The sequence below is a fragment of the Lontra canadensis genome, unplaced genomic scaffold, assembly GCF_010015895.1.
Source record: "Lontra canadensis isolate GAN:19392208 unplaced genomic scaffold, GSC_riverotter_1.0 scaffold19, whole genome shotgun sequence".
NCBI classification, from domain to species: Eukaryota; Metazoa; Chordata; class Mammalia; order Carnivora; family Mustelidae; genus Lontra; species Lontra canadensis.
The window spans coordinates 1,643,175-1,659,898 of record NW_022631013.1 but is presented as its reverse complement, the minus strand read 5'-3'; the positions used below and the strand labels follow the sequence as shown (position 1 = coordinate 1,659,898).

Below are 16,724 nucleotides of genomic sequence, written 5' to 3'. Positions count from 1 at the left end.
GACCTCTCTGATTTGCTTTTTGTCATTAGAGATTACTGATTTGCATTTTCTAGAATTTTGTGTAAATTGGAGCATATAGTATATGCAATTTTTTGGGTAACTTCTTTCACACAGTATTTTGAACTCCTTTTAAACTCCTTGTGCACAAAAGGTGTTATTTCTTTGTGGAATCCACATTGACACAGCATATGGAATCTGTCATTATATTTAGTCAAATAGCATCTTCCTCCATTTATTATATCCACAAACTCTCTCTAAAGAAACTAGTTGCTATTTTACCCTTTCAAAATTATTTGGCTCTTGAAGCCCTTGCTTGAAGCCAGTATAGGTTTAAGACAATGTAATTTTAGCAAACTGTAGCTAACCCTACTTTCTTTATGTAACTCGAAATTTGCATATAAAAATTTATTAAGAAGTATATCTTTAGAAATAGTTATCTCTTTTTGGCCTTTTGACTAAGATCAAGTGTAGTAGTAGGCAAGGCAGAATCTTCCTGAGTGTCCTCTCTATGGAAAATTCTGGCCTCACAGCTGGAGATAAAGTGACATAGGGAGAGAAAATTTGCATTACTGTCGAATAGTGTAATTATCTTTCCTTCTGGAATTGCTTATATCCACACATCAGCAATATTGAGCATTGTCATGAGGTTGGGTTTTTTGGAAATAACTACTTGATTACTGTGCGTCCCGTAGTTCTGATGCTGTATTTTACTTCTTCTAATCTTAATTGAATGCTTCTGATTAAGTCGGTATTTTCTGGTGCACATGCCTGCACACAAAGCTTTAATTTGAAGGAGGAAATCGGATTATTTATCTTTGTTTTCTGGTTTCCAACTCTTTGGCCTCAAGTCAAAGTCCTGCCCTTGAATGGAGTTCCTGGGTTTCTGAGGAAATTATCACTCAGTATTCTACCAGCAGTGTCTCTGTTAACCTCAAAAATCAGTGGTAGTTTTGTTGTGACTAAGGTGTGGAGTGGAAGAGAAAGAGAAAGGAAGAGTGAAGTAAGTATTTTTCAAAAGACTTCAGGGTGATACTAGCACATTTCAAAGAACTTTAAGTTATAATAATCACTTACTTACTATGTAGATTAAGTATTTGAGCTAAGTCATTTACTGGCATCCCGTGATTTAATGAGGATAAGCCGTGTCATCCCCACATTTACAGATGTGAGAATGGAGGTTCAAAGAATTAAATAACCAAAGGTCATTGTGTAGGTCTAAGCAGAGCCTGGGTTTGAACCTGGGCCTTTGGGCCTTTGTGTCTGGAACACATTTTAATCACTACATTGTACTGACTTAACTAGGACCAAACCCTTATTGGCATAGCAGAAAATATGGAAGAAGCACGATTTGTATAGCCTTGAAAAGTTTTGCCGTTCTTGTCTCTAAAAAGCTTGTTTTATGCTGTACGGTGGATGATAATTTAACAATAAAACTGTGCCATGCCTGGGTGCTACACTGGACCCAGACACAGACTGGCTACACTGAAACATTCCTTGCAAGAAACTTCAACCCCCAGCAAGACTGAGCCTAAGCCAGGGCACCTGGGTGGCTCAATGGGTTGGGCCTCCGCCTTTGGCTTGGGTCATGATCTCAGGGTTCTGGGATCGAGCCCTGCATTGGTCTCCCTGCTCAGCGGGGAGCCTGCTCCCTATCCCCCAATTCTCTGCCTTCTTGTGATCCTCTGTCTGTCAAATAAATGAATAAAATCTTAAAAAAAAAAAGATTGGGCATAAACTTTAACGAATCCCATCCCTGCCTTTTCTTCTTAAGCTCCCGATGCCTTGATGAAACGCCCCTAGGATCTAAGTTTTAGAAATGGCCTTAAATGTCACATCATGGAGATCTTGTGTTGGTGATATGTGTCTACTTGACTTGGTGACTGCGGGTGCCAAGATAATTGTCAGACATTACTCTGGGTGTATCTGTGAGGGTATTTCTGAATGATATTAATGTTTCAGAAGATAGGCTGCTAACCTTTGGGCAGGAACTATATACCAACCCTGCAAATGTTGGGACTTGTCAGTCTCCGTAATAGTGTGAACCAGTTCTTTATAATAAATCCTTATATTACAGACACATGCACATACACTTACATGTTCTCTGTCTCTCATGCTGTACTGATTCTGTTTCTCTAGAGAACCCTGATAAAGACCCCTAATGAGATGCTTTCTGCATACCTCTGTGCCAAGTGATTGTTCAAGCCTGTGTGTAATCACCAAGTGTTTTCTATTCTCTTGGGTCAGAGGGAGGCAAAGTATAACCTTTTCTTTCAGCACCAACAGTCTTGCTGGGTGTTTAGGGTTCTACTCTCCACCCTTTAATCCCTGGAGCTTACAACGTCCAGGACCTCATAAGTTTGTAGTGGGAGAGAGTTTTCTCTTGGGCTGAGCAAAGTGGGGTCTGAGTGAGCTCTTCTCTGACTGGGCTGCACTGTGCCCACGAGTGTTGCTGTTGGGGTTCCTGAAGCGGGCAGCACATGGCACCCTGAGACACAGCGTGTTCACGTTGTTCCAGGGCAACTGGGACCATCTGCAAAGGCAGACTTGGTTCTTGCCTGCAGGTAAGGGATGCACAACTGTCCACAGATGTCTGTGTCTGTCATGAGCTTTTCCCTTAGAAGAGGGCTTTGTTGTCTAGTGTGGTGGGTGATTATTTGTTTGTTTGTGTTTTACCCCCTCTCTTTCCCTGAAGATTCTGGGCTTTTGGAATGCAAATGTAAGAAAGGGCTCCATTTTTCTCTCTGTTCCTCCTTTCCCTGACCTGAGGCAGTGAGCACAGGCATCTTGGCGAGGAAGGCAACATAGAAGAAACGGTTAAAAGGGAAAAGGAAACTCTTGGGGATTGGGGAAGGGTGTCAATTAACATTTCAAAAATAGTATCTGTTAGGTGTGTTTCCAGGGTCTGAGAAGTAACTGACTCCCTTCCCTCCTCTCAACCCCAGAGAGACCCACTCAGTTTTTGGACGGTGGTATTAGCATGAAGTTAGCTTTTCCAGCTCCTTTCTTCAACTCATTTTTCAACTCTTTATACCTCTAAGACATCCGTTTGCATCTGCCTCATGTCCTGCTGGCTGGCTTTAAATGCACTTCATGCCGTTTTTAAGGTTTGTGACTGAGCCTGGGCACCACCTGTGGTCAGACCAGAGCACTTGCATAGTTGCAGGTCTCTGTATTAATGATAAAAAATCCCCAGTCCCTAGAGTCTGAGTAGCTGCAGGCTATCTTCCAGCAGCTTCCCTGCCTCCCAGGAATCTCTCGTGGGCCGCGGGGGAGGGGTAAGCCGCATCCAGTAACACTGTCCACCTCAGGTAAGGTCTTGCAGAAGCCAAGAAGCTTAATTTTGTGCTGGGTCAGAGTTACTTCCTATAATGTCTTTCATTTCCATTCAGAAAGAATTTACACCATCCATAAAATCTCCCTGCCCCACTATTTTAGGGGGATACCTGCAAACTCTAGGCTCTGCTGGTTATTGTAAGTTCCTGTCAGAGGGTTCCATCCTCACTGGGGGAGAAAGGCAGTCAGTGTGAAGGCCTTTCTGAACTGTGTCCCCTTGCCCTCGGCTCTCCAGCCTCCCGGAAACCCCATCCATTCATGGCTCTGTGGAGCACATGACCGCCCTGTAATAATGGCTTCACCTGGCTACAGAGAGGTTTGCTGTGCACTGGCAGTGGAACTGTAGACCTGGCTTTGCCAGAGAGTGGAGAACATAAAGCTGTTTTCCCATATTTTCCTCACCCTTTATACCTTAGTTCTTTATTCATATTTTTTTTAGTTTTTTCCCCATATTTTCCTCACCCTTTATCCCAGGGTTCTCACATAAAAAATCTGATTTTTCTGGAAGCATATAGACCCGGGCAGATTATCTCTGTTAGTGTGAAAGAAGAGTAGGCCTCCTGTCTGCTTTGGAAGAATAATAGCTGACAAGAGATTGAACATGCAAAGGGACAGTGGCCAGACCACATATAACGATGGAATCGTGACCCACAGCCTCCTAGGCAGTTGGCTCTCTAAAGTCAGGACTTGGTCAGTGACTGCCAGATGTCCTGTTTTTGCCCCCACTTTCAATTCAAGATCGCCCAGAGACAGTCAAATGTGCTTCTCAAACGAATCAGTAAATATCTTCTTCTGGTTAGTTCACCTCCAGCCTCCCCATGCCAGCAACCTCCAGCCAAATCTACTTGAAGCCTTCTCTTTTTCTCCTTCTAAACCTCTCTCACTCCCTGCCTATCTTTGCATCTCTGCTAAATATAAGGGATGATGTCTATCAACTCCTTGCTATAGCAAGCTTCTCTTTGTTCTAATTCACATGGTCTTTATGTTCATTGTCCTCATAACAACCCTACAAATAAAATATTGCTGCTGTCTCCATTGTCCTGATGAGACACAGACAGAGTTAAGTTATCTGCACAAGGTCACACCGCTGCGAAGTGATGGGCTAGGATTTGAATCTAGGTCTATTTCCCAAGCTCCTATGTTGAAGCTTGTACCTTGTGCCGTCTCACTGGGATCCCTCACTTAGGAGCTGTGCATCGATATCTGCTTTAGTATCAGTACGAGTTGACATTTGGTAGGAGATCATGTGGATTTTTTTATATATGTCTGCTTTGGTCAACAGGCCAGAGTAGCTAGCTGATGACCAGCCTGGTTCTCCGTCCCTGATGTAGACTTAGAAAGCGCCATTCGCTGGGGTTTACATTTCTTTCCCAAGGCTCTTGTGTCTAACTTGAGATCATGTGGCTCTTTCTGGTTAATGGAATGTGAGCCTAAATCATTTGTGCAATTTTGGAAGAAGTTTGTAAGTGTCTGATCGATAATGCTCAGAAATTCATAAGTATCTGATAGATCATGCCCAGAAGTTCATTAGTGTCTGATAGGTCATGCCCAGTACTCTCTCACTGTTAGTTCTTGGAAATTCTGGAGGGCCATGTTGCATGTTGCAGATGCAGGCACCAGAAGTTGGAAGGAAACAGAATCCTTGAGTTTGTAACTTATAGGAGTGCCACCGAGGAGGGCTGCCAGATTGGGGTATCCACACTGGACTTGGCATAAATGAGAAATAAATGTTCGTTATGTGAAGTCATTGAGGTTTTGGTGTTCTTTCACCAGTTAGCCTACCCTGACTAATACACTTCTATTTAAATATACTTTCAGTGGAGGGTGGGGTTAGGCCCCCAGTTCATTTTCTACTAGCAATTAGATTTAACCTGGATAACTAAAATGTACATGGTGACATTTTAAAAAAAGTATTTGTAGACCTTTTAGCTTGTAGAGCTAGAAATGCAGGCACAGTAGACTGTTGTACGAGGAGCTGACACTGAATGCAATTGATTGCAGCCACACCGGGAGCAGGACAGACAAGGTAAATAAATTATGAATTCCGGGGGAAAGGAGCTTGCAATAGCTGCTGTTTCATTTCCCTCTTAACCCCCTGTGACTATAAACACGCTTATAGATATATTTTATTAATCATTGTTTTGATGTATTTGGATTTTGCAAGTGACTATTGTAGCTAAGGGATTTCTGGACACCCCTCTAGCTAATCAGATTAGGGACATGAGTGCTGTGGTGACAAACCAGGGTATGCAGGGAAAGATGAATGGAAAAGCTCTCCCTTACTGGCACTTATAACTAGCTGTTTGTCTACAATAACAGCTTTAGACCTCTTTCCAACTGTGCTGTCCTCACTTCCATCTACGGGTGATGGACTTGAGTCTGAAAATGACCTGAGAGAAACTTAATAACTGGATATCTTTGAAGGGACATCATCGGAATAAAACACTTCAAAATTCACTCCATGCTGTTTGAAGATAAAGTATTGTTAGTACTGAGAGAGTTTACTGAAAGAACCGTAGCTACCAGAACCCTAAAGCACCTGTCCATTTTATAAAGAAGGCAAGGTTAGGCATGTATATCTTTAATGGTGCCAAGTCTCAAGAGGACAAGAAAGTCTTTACTTGAGCTCTAGACTTACCCATGTGAAGTGTGTGTGTTCATGAAAACTCATGGTTTATTTCTGTCCTTCCTTCACTGGGCGTTAGTAACTACATTCTCAAACTTTGGTTCTTTTCAAGGACATTCTACCCTGAAGTCTGACCCAATCCTGAATCACCCCTGCTCCCAGGGAACCTGGTGAGATCATTTTTCATTCTGATAGTCCTTCCTAGATTGAAATCTTACGATATTACCTTTTGCTATGGAAATCTCCCTTTTAGTTTTCTAGGCTTTTTTGCTCTGTCTTCTTTTACCACTTGTCTGTTTTGTTCACTCTTGTGTCTCTAGTGCATCACACCCTGCCTGGCAGACAGAGTCTATTCAGTATTTGTGGAATATATACAAGTATGAGCAAGGTGACTGGAAATGACAGGAATGGGGGAAGTCTTAACATTAAACATAAGATGGGAATTGGGATAAAATGTGAAGGTTGGGGAAGTTGTAAATATGTGAAAAGGAGGAAGAATATTCCAGGTGGGGAAGGGAGCAACCATGGGCTAAATCTAGGAGTCAGGAAGGAGTTCAGTATGTTTTTAGAACAGTGAGTAGACAGTTGGGGAGACAATGTGGTGAAATGGAAGGTGTGTTTCATGACTAAGTACTGCTTTCAAATGCCAAGCATGAATGTAAGTATGGAAAAGTCTTCATTCGAAGTTTCAGGACAGTCTCGTTTTAACTCAGAAGTTGTAAAATGTCTTTTATGGACTGGTTTTACAGGTTAAAGCCACACACTTTAGTTCCTCTTAGCCTGTGCAGTGCTTCTGCATTAAACTTTCTTTAATGCCACACACCTAAAACCAGAAAGTGAGACCGTTTGTTGGGTTCACGTTCCCAAGGGAAAGAGTAGACATTTGTTTGTCGCTCAGCCATTATCCTTTCCCAGCCCCAGGATGGAAGGTTTCCTGGAATGGATATGGTGACATCAGACACAGTGTTGGTGTTTCCTTGTGGAACAGAGGTTTAGCTGGTTGGGTTCCCATGTGTCTAGTGCTGGGGAGAGCTGGACGAGCTGAGCTGGATCTGGGATCCAGTCCAGTGGGTGTAAAGCCAGCTGTAGCAACTCTAATCTGTTTGGGGACTCACATGCTTTATGGTCCCATCTGCCTCCTGCCCACAAACTCCTGGTTGTCAGATAAAAACAATCTCGTCCTTGGTCACTCTCCCATAAAGCTCTTATATCTAAAGCAAGGGTCTTCCTCTTCTGACTCATCTCCTTCTTGTATAGAAGCAGAGGGGTTAGGTGGTCTAACTACTTTCATCTCAGCTCTCTTGGCTCATTTAGGGAGACTAATCAGTCGGAACACTGAATCCCACCTGTTTTCCAGCAGCAATAATAACCGTCATTACTAATACGTATTTAATCATTACTAAGTGCTTAGAACCACACTAAACATGTTGTCTGTGTTATTTAACTTTTTCTTCAAGAACCCAAGTATTTCTCCAATCCCCATTTTACAGATCAGGACATTATGGCCAAAGAATTTAGGGACCATCCCCAACATTATATAGCTAGAGAGTGACAACGTTATCTATAGAATCCTAATGTATTTTGATCAAAAATATAGTCATTAGCTAATGTTGGCTTTGCCCTCCATTTTTAAAGGGAACACTTCTCACATTTAGGCTCAAGTCTTCACAGTTTTCTGCCTGACCTCCAGATTAGATCATCACAAACCACACTTTAGGTGAGATCTTTGCAGGAATCATTCAGGTAGAACTAGGAACACTACCAGAACACAGTGATCTCAGTACCCACTTACCCACGGGCCTGGGCTTCGATCCCATTGTACCATTCACTAGCTGTTTTCTCATCTGTAAAAACTGGGATAATACTTGCTTCTCAAAGGGTATGAGTCTTCGTTAGGGTACTGTGTGTAAACTACTTAGTAATGCATCTGGCCCATGTAGGAGCTCTGTAGATGCTAGTAAGAATTCCTAGGTACGCAGTGTGAACTGATAATGGTAGATCATTATCAGTGGTAATGATAATGGTAGAAAATGGTAGAGCCATTTTCCTAGCTCCAGGATGTGCCCTGCCTCACCTTCTTTTCTTTCAGAGAGTGTGTGTAGGAGGGCCCGGCGTTCTAGATGATGAAAGAGTGAAGAAGAGTGGACAGGTGCTTCTAACCTGTAGAGAAGACTGTAGAACTGATGAATTAAATGTATTGTCATATATTGGTGCAAGGAAATTAAAAATACAGTATATTTGGAAATCAAGATTAGAAGAAGTATACAGTGCTGAAAGGAGTCCTGTTTGAATCCTGATATTCTCTGGCAATGGTCTTAAACTTTTAGGGTCATGAACCAATTGATAATTGTCGGAAACCCAGGGAGCATCTGCCATCCAAATGCCCCCCCCTCACAGAATTATGCATGTAGTTTTGGGGTTCACAGAAACATCCTCTAAAACTGGGAGTTTGCTCTCAGATGAAGAGCACCTGTCCTCTTTTAAAGGCCTAGGGGACCCTGACGATGCTTTTCCAACAGGAGCTTTCTTCAGTGATGATGACAAAATTGGAGGTTGAAGGTTGAAGAGGAATCTTGCTGATAGAACGGAGGAAAGGACACCACAGTGTAGAGGAATTCGTGGAGGAACTTAAAAAGAAGTGAAAGTGAGCAGCTTGCAGGAGGCCCTCTGGGGAGGAGCAGACAGGCTGGATTTAGATGAAGGGTTTTTTGACACCATGCTGAGGTGTTTTGTTTTATCCTTGTTTGGCTTCCTCAGAGCATCCCAGGCCTGGGATGGGGTGCGTGGGGGGTGGAGGTCTCCATGTTCAACTGGGGCAGCTACATTTTCTGATTTATAGAGAAGATACGGTTAGGATTAAGGTTTTATAACTTGAAATGTTGGGGAAAAAATCTGTTATAGGCAATAGAGACCAAAGGAAAAAAAACTTTTTTTTTTTTTTAAAGATTTTATTTATTTATTTGACAGAAAGAGATCACAAGTAGGCAGAGAGGCAGGCGGCTTCGGGCTAAGCAGAGAGCCCGATGTGGGGCTTGATCTCAGGACCTGGGATCATGACCTGAGCCGAAGGCAGAAGCTTTAACCCACTGAGCAGCCACCCAGGCACCCCAAGACCAAAGAAAATTTTAAAGCAGGGAATGAATGTGAGCCAGTCTGTGTTTGGAAAGACCGTGCTGGCCATCAGGGCTCAAGGAGGACAACCAGTCAGGAGGATGGGACAAGTCTCACCTGTGGGTTTGTTCTGTCCAGTAGAGCTTTGTGCGGCAATGGGAATGTTTTCTGTTGTTGCCATCTGATAAGAAGACAGTAGCCACACGTGCCTGTTGCACACTTGAAATGGGGCTAGGGTGATGGAGGAACTGGATTTGTCCTTTTACTCCATTTTGAGTCATTTAAGTTTAGATAGCTGTACGTGGCTAACGGCTACCACATTGGACAAATAAGTCTAAATCAGTGCTGTCTAGTCTCCTGAGAGGAATGTGACCCTGTCCGCACCTTGAATTTAGTGCAGTGAGATCTGTGTCAGACTTCAGACCTGTGGAGCCAAAAGATAGCAAATATATGGCATTTTAAGCCACTGTTTGACAGTTTGTCATGGCAGCGAGTTCAAATGGTATTATTAAAGGGATTTTTGAACAAACATTATTTAAGGCTAAGAGTCACCACCTAAAAAAGTCATGTTCCTTGTTTTGTTTTGTTTTCATTTTGAAAGCTTATTCTTGCTCTGATATCTAATCTATGGTTATTAAACAAAATTTGGAGAAAACACAGGACATTATAAAAAGGAAGAAAACAGGTGTCCATGTCTCACTTTCCAGCGGCAGATACTAACACAATTTGGATATATTCCCTCCTGGTTTTTCAGGTATATTTTAATGGTGGAGATAATAACAAGCTCAGAGTTATTAAATGATTAGTGCGCGCCAGGCCCTGTACTGTATGCTTTATTAATACCAACTCATTTAATCCTCATTCAAATCTATAAGATAAGTAGTCTTCCCATTGCACAGATAAAGCAACTGAGGCAAGAAGATACATTGCTTGAATATCTATTCTAGGACATGGCAGGGGAGTCTGTCTGTCTCAGGCACGAAGTTTCTCAGCATGGCTCAATCCTGTGCTATACTGCTTACATTCTGCATGTATTATTTTTAAGCTTAATTTTTTCACTTTTCTCTTTAAAATAAAGATTTTCTCATGTTATTAATGTCTCCTCAGTGCAAATGTGGGGAACACAAGTATCTACCTTTTGGAGCCACATTGATGCCAGAGCAATTGTAAGGAGCTCCTTTATCATTAAAAAGAAGCGTATTGGAATAGAAGTGCTTTTCCTTGAGAGTGAAATTAGCATGATGTTGTATTATGAAAAGAGGCAAGAGGTGAGGGCAAGTGCCAGATAAATTTGTGAAGACATTTACTTGGAACCTGAGATTTTCCTTTAAAATAATGCGATATATTTAAATTTTCTTTTAAAATAATGTGATACATTATTGCATCTTCAGCAGCGCCCCTCTTCCCACATGCCTGTTTTTCATGTAATATAATGGAATGACTGAATGTTGTCAGTACATTGAGGCTTATCCTGAAAGCTTGTATATGAGAGAAAGAAAATGTCCCTCAGTGCATACAACTGCAAGGTTAGTATAAAATTGATCAGACCAGAGATACGCGAAGCTAGCTTGCTTTAAAAAGCCATATAGGGCCCAGGCCTATAAGATGTTAACCAAAAGAGAAAGACAGAAGATGGAAGGGTCTTAGTCCTGAAAGAACTAAGAAAGGAGTGCCTCTAGCAGCCACCGGGCGGAGTCCAAGGTGGTTCTGTGCTTGGTCGGGGAGCTTAGCTAATGAACGCTGAGGAGGCTGCCCCCTTGGGAAGAGAGATGCTTCAGGTTAGTTTCTGTGATCCGGTTAACATCAGCTACGTCTCTTGGGGGTTTTGGGGGAGACAGGTGGGAGGGGGTTTGGGGTCTTTTTGCATATTCAAAAAAATTTTTTTTGACTGTGGTAGTCACCATACAGTACCTCATTAGTTTTTGATGTAGTGTTCCATGATTCATTGTTTGCATATAACACCCAGTGCTATAAAATTTGGCTTCTGATATAAGTCCGCCTGTAGGTAGAGGCTTCTGTGGTCGTGCCTCACAAGTGTTCTCGCCCTGCCATGATTCCATTTATCTATGTCAATTAAAAAACGTAGGTGTTGCAGTTCTAGAAATGTTTCCTGAGTTTGTTTGATTAAGTCAGTTATGCCCCTTAGCTATGGATCCATTCTGGGCAAGCTGACAACAATCAGATCTTTGAAAGAGCCCATGAAGCTAATGGTCAGTTCCTGAACCAGAGACAGACCAGGGAGCGTAGCTCTCCCGCTTGCTTCACCTCCTTTGACATGATCATTGGCCAAGCAATGCCAGTGTGTATTTTTAAAAATACAATAGGAAAAATAAAGTTGTGATCTCAGTAATTACTACCACAGGATGGTAAGGTCAAATAAGAACAGTTTAATTAGAGAAAAATGTAGGTGCTGCTTCTGCTAATAATGACAAATAACATTAATTGGGACTTAAAAATATATCAAGCATTGCATTATGCACTTTAAACGAATCCTTTCATTTAATCCTGGCAACTGAGTGAGGAAGGCACATTATTATGTACAATTTACCATTGAGGAAATTGAGGGCTCTGGAGGTCAGATGCCTCACCCAGCCATCTGGTGAACTTAGAGCCAGGATGGTGGTCCAAACAGTACGAGTCTTTGGCCACACTCTTAACCGTAATGCTACGTGAAGGAGCTGAGCAGAGGCTCAGGGGAGATGCTAAGGAGGACCTGTGTTTCAGCTTCAGGAGTCCACGCCTCTGGTTCACAGTTCCACTTGCTTCTTTTTGATCCAAGCATATCGTTACCTTTTCATACTGACCAGTCAGGGTTTGGCTCCACTCTTGGCTCACCACTGAAACAGGAGAGGAGAGAATCTTCTAAGAAAACTAGATACGCATTGGAAGGGGCTGGGGCACAGTGATGAGGAAGAGGTCAAAGATGATAAATGTGTATGGAAAAGATTGTCAGATAAAAAGAATTAAGCTGTGAACATTGACAGAAGAAAGGAGGGAAGGCCGGTTTGATGTCCAATCATCATCTTTTTGAGGGAGGAAGAAAAGAGTGAATCAGATACCAGTTACTAGAAGAATCTTTGTTTCTGTCTGGAGAGGAGGTGAGGGGTAAGGGAAGCATACTCAGCTGGACATCAGTCTCCGTGTTCCCTGGTTTGTAACTGGAAGTCCTTGCTATTGCCTTTGAGCTCTGGAACTGTTTTATTGCTTTTATAAACTACTAGCTATCTTCTTTTAGGGAGAAATAACAGATGGTCATGCTGCAACTGAGCTTTTTATCTGAATCTTCAAAACCTTTTTGTGCACAATTTATGAGGTTCAGTTCTTTGCAAATTCAGTGCTTTCTTGTAGCTTTTCCTTTTGAGATGAGCCACAAGAGCCTCATTTTCACTGGGCATTGCCTATTAGTGGCAAAACTCCTTTCTTATTTAATCAGCTTCTCCAAAGGAATAAGGCTGAGTCCAGATACGTTCTATTTATGAGGGTGAAGAGATTTTGGCGGTCTGACTAAAAATAACACACGGAATCTGCCACCTGGGTCTCCCTTCCATATTCATCTTGTATTTTTATGCATGTTGCTCATAGAGTTCAAACGAATAGGTCAGCCCCTGTGAGCATGGAAGAAATTTGACTGGGTCAAGTGTTTGTGGCTTGGCACCAGCCCTGCTGCCATGCTGGTCTCTGGTTGCGTGTTTGTTTGGTGAGGCTGGTCTAACCCTGAATTCTGACCCTCTTGGACTCAAGGTACAGAGGATTCTTCCACTCAGTCTCTACTGAGTGGGGTGGGGGGGCAAGGTAAGCTAGAATGGCCTATGGAAAAAACCTTAGGAAATGAGAGATTTTTTCATAATTACTAAAAATCTGCAAGATAGTTGGATACACACTAGACTCAGAAAACAAACAACCAAACCAAACCCAGAATTAAGCACAGTCATATTTCATTTTGTTCTACAGGCTTATTTCCCCAATCACTTGGAATTAATACTGTTCTGATTTATTATCCAAATCCCCGAGTCCACCAGAGGTACACTGAGCTGGCTTCGGTGCAGCTTTGCACACTGCTGAGACTTCAGCACGCCAGCGTGGTGGAGGGGTCAGGAGCACAGGCTCTGGAGTCCGAGTCTGCCCCTAAATCCAGAGTCTGCTACTCACGAGCCACATGAATTTTGGCTAATGATTAAGATTCTTTAAGCCCTTCAGTTTCCCTCTACTGCAAAAGAGAAATAACTATTTTTCAGGGTGCTTATGAAGTTGAAATCCTATACATATGCATATATATACCCACCTCTATGAATGTATATTGCATAATATACACTATATGTATGTATGTGTAAAGTGCTGGCGTATAGAACATGTACAGTAAGTGACATCTGTATTGGTCTTCAGTTGCAGACCTTGCCCCTTTGTTGTCTTTGGGAAGGAAGAAATACTAGTCTTGGTGTTATTTGCTGTTTGCTTTAATTATATTGGCTTAAGGGAGAAGGCTAAATCTTTGGTTTAAATCCCTTCCACCCCCGAAATTCTGTATACCGTATTTCTTTTCTGGAGATTCATGAAGGCTCTGAAAAGTCCTGCAATAAAGAAACCTATTAAAAATTTTATATGCTGAATAGTCACAAAACTTACTTGATTGCTAAATCCATTTTTTCCAGTTAAACCTATTAATATCCTGTGGATTTACTATTCTGCAAACACACTTCAGGAGATTCTGATCAGGTAGGTAACCATAGTCTTGAATGTCGAAATGTGTATTTAAATCCTTGTTCTGCACTTCCTGGCTCTATGCCTCTGGCAAAGCACTGAACTTGGCTATGTCCCACTATTCGTTAAGACTTAGATATTATCAAGCCCAGGACCATCAGATAACTGGGTAAAAAACAAATGCTCATAATGGCTGCCATGCAGAGCAGGACTAAAACCAGGCAACAGGAAAAGCCAATTACTTATCCTGTCTTCATTTAAAATGAAGTTCTTTACTTGCCTCACACTATTCTTGGCCCTGCTTATAATGCTCTGGCCATATTAATAATAATATGTATACTATACTTTACTTGATGTGTCTCCACAAGTAGACTGAAAGCTCCTGGTGGGTCAGGACCTTCCACAGTAATCCTTACGTGTGCGGTACTCAGCCCACTACTGGCACAAAGTTAGTGCTTTCCAATAAATGCATCTTGGACTGGAATGTGCTTTCTCTAGAGATCCGCTTCTTTACTGCCTTCATGTTTCTGCTTACATATCATAAAGAGGGAGGCCTTTCCTATAAAATGGTGTCACCCTTACCACCACCACTCAATATTTATCCCTGTGTTGGGTAGTTTTTCTTCCTGGCACTTAGCATGATCTGACGTCTTTACTGTGCATCTCTCTTGACTTACACCTTGGTTGAGCAGAGTCTCGGTCTCTTGTTTCATTGCTGCATTTCCAGGGCCCAGCATGGTGCCAGGTACATAATATTGGCTAAATAAATAAATTATTTGATGAATAAATATATTATTTTTTCTTTGTTGCCACTTTGGGCAAATGGCAAAAATGCAGCATACCATATCCACCAATATGATTAAGTAAGAAGGTGTATGTGTTGGCACTTAATACTCTGCTTTACTCATCGGTGGTGCTGCATAGATGTTTGTTAAAGAAATCTGAATCTCGCTGAATATGAATGGAAAAAATGGTAACTCATGTGAGGGTTTTCTGGGTCTAATGCTAACTTCTGTGCCAGAGTTTTCTAATACCAAGAATCGAATGCTAGATGGTGTGGGGTCATTTACTGAGTGGTGCTTTCACAGGCAAAATATTAATGAAGCAACAGCCTTACTTTTTTTTTTTTTAACAGACTGCATATTCAATCAGAGACTGAGATAAATTTTTTTTTTTTAATATTCTGGTTCTACATATTATAGAAGAATCAAGGGAACACCTAGGGTATTAGAGTCCCAGTGTCTGGGTTTGAATTCTGATCCTGACCTTTACTGATGGGGGTAATTTCAGACAAGTCACTTACCCTCTTTTTGAGCTTTTGCTTCTTTGTAGAAGATTATTGTAGATAGATATATCTCAGATCTGATAAAAGAATCTCTTGTGCTCATTTTATAAAATAGTAAAAGGTGTTCTTTTTACTGCTGTTACTACCACCGTTGTTGCTGCCAATACCACCACTAATATCAAGTAACATCTCCCGGGAATTTCTAAGCCAAGCTGTAAGGAAAAAAAGGCTACCACTATCTATTTCTCATAAACTTTTAGCAGATTTCAAAGTCCAAAGGGAATCGGGAACCTGGACAAATTGCATGAAATGATTATATGCAGTGATAGAACCCAGAAGTTTCTATCACCATCAGTAAGCTGTGTGTTGGGTCATGTAACTCTGATCTCCACATCCCCTTATACTTCTCTTGCCACCTCCAGGAGGTTCCGCCACGGGCTGACAAATCATTAGGACAGTGTCCCTTAGTGAACAAGAACTTGTACATGAAGAAATGGAGATGATGCACATCATTGGTGTGTTAATAGGCCATTGTGGTTTCCTGTCATTGTGTTTCTCAGAAGGTAAGCAACAGTTTACATCAGTCAGTCTCAGTCTCTTGAGCTGAGACTGTGGCAAGAAAGAGTATTGTAGAGGTGTGACCTTAGTGCTCCTTGGGCAGGGGAGTCCATCAGATGTTGGGACCCTGGCCACAAGTCCAAGGAGTTGCTCCTAAAGGTGAATTGGGAATGTTTAAGGTTATTTAAATATTATACTGCAAGAAAGGTGTGTTTATGCTGTGTTTTTCTGAGGACTGGAAAAGAGCTAGTGGCTTCCCTTAGGTGTCCTTCCTTACCCAACTCCCTTTCTTTTACTATTTCTTCATTTCTTTTTGGAGATATTACGGCAAAGTGTGTGTGTGTGTGTGTGTGTGTGTGTGTGTGTGTGTTCTCAATAGCACTGGAAAGAAAAGATAGCCCTCCTTAAAATAGAATTACTGGGAACATATCTCCTTAAAAGAAGCTGAGATAACAGATTTCATTAACACTGTGCTTTAATGGAATTGAAGGGAACTCTATCATTAAGATGTGTTTGCAGAAGGTAAGTAGAAAGTGATTTTAATTATTCAATGTTTCTAAATATATCCACCTACTCCTCCCCAACCAAGTAATGCACATCTGTAGTTCCAGGAGAAACTAAATAGTATCATTGAAGGGTGACTGGAGATAGCCAAACTGACCACGATGCAGCAGAACCTCTTCCTAATTTACCAATGCAGAAACAAACAGAATTTTCTACGTATTTAGTAGAATTATAATTGCTTCTCAGCCTTTTGGCTAAGATCAAGTATAGTGGAATTATATTTTGAAATATAACTATGCTTCATACTCCTGCTGAATTTGCCTTGTTTCCTTTCAGGCTGTAGTGAAGTTTTTTTGTTTTTGTTTTTAAAGATTTTACATATTTATTTGACACAGAGAGGTGACAAATAGGCAAATAGGCAGAGAGAGAGGGGGAAGCAGGTCCCCCACGGAGCAAGGAGCCTGATGCAGGGCTCGATCCTAGGACCCTGAAATCATGACCTGAGCCAAAAGCAGAGGCTTAACCCACTAAGCCACCCAGACGCCCCTCAAGCAGTAGTGAAGTTCTTGTGTTCCGTCTTGTAGGGTTGGTTTGCTACAATATGCAAAA

At 41.8% G+C, this 16,724-nt stretch overlaps 1 long non-coding RNA gene across 1 annotated transcript; it reads left to right on the top strand.

The window, feature by feature from the left end:
- Positions 1–844: 844 nt before the first annotated feature.
- Positions 845–15,610, top strand: LOC116869281. Its single transcript, XR_004383019.1, has 3 exons — positions 845–1,000; positions 13,720–13,783; positions 15,476–15,610. It is a non-coding gene; the product is annotated as an uncharacterized LOC116869281 (long non-coding RNA).
- The last annotated feature ends 1,114 nt before the right edge of the window (positions 15,611–16,724 follow it).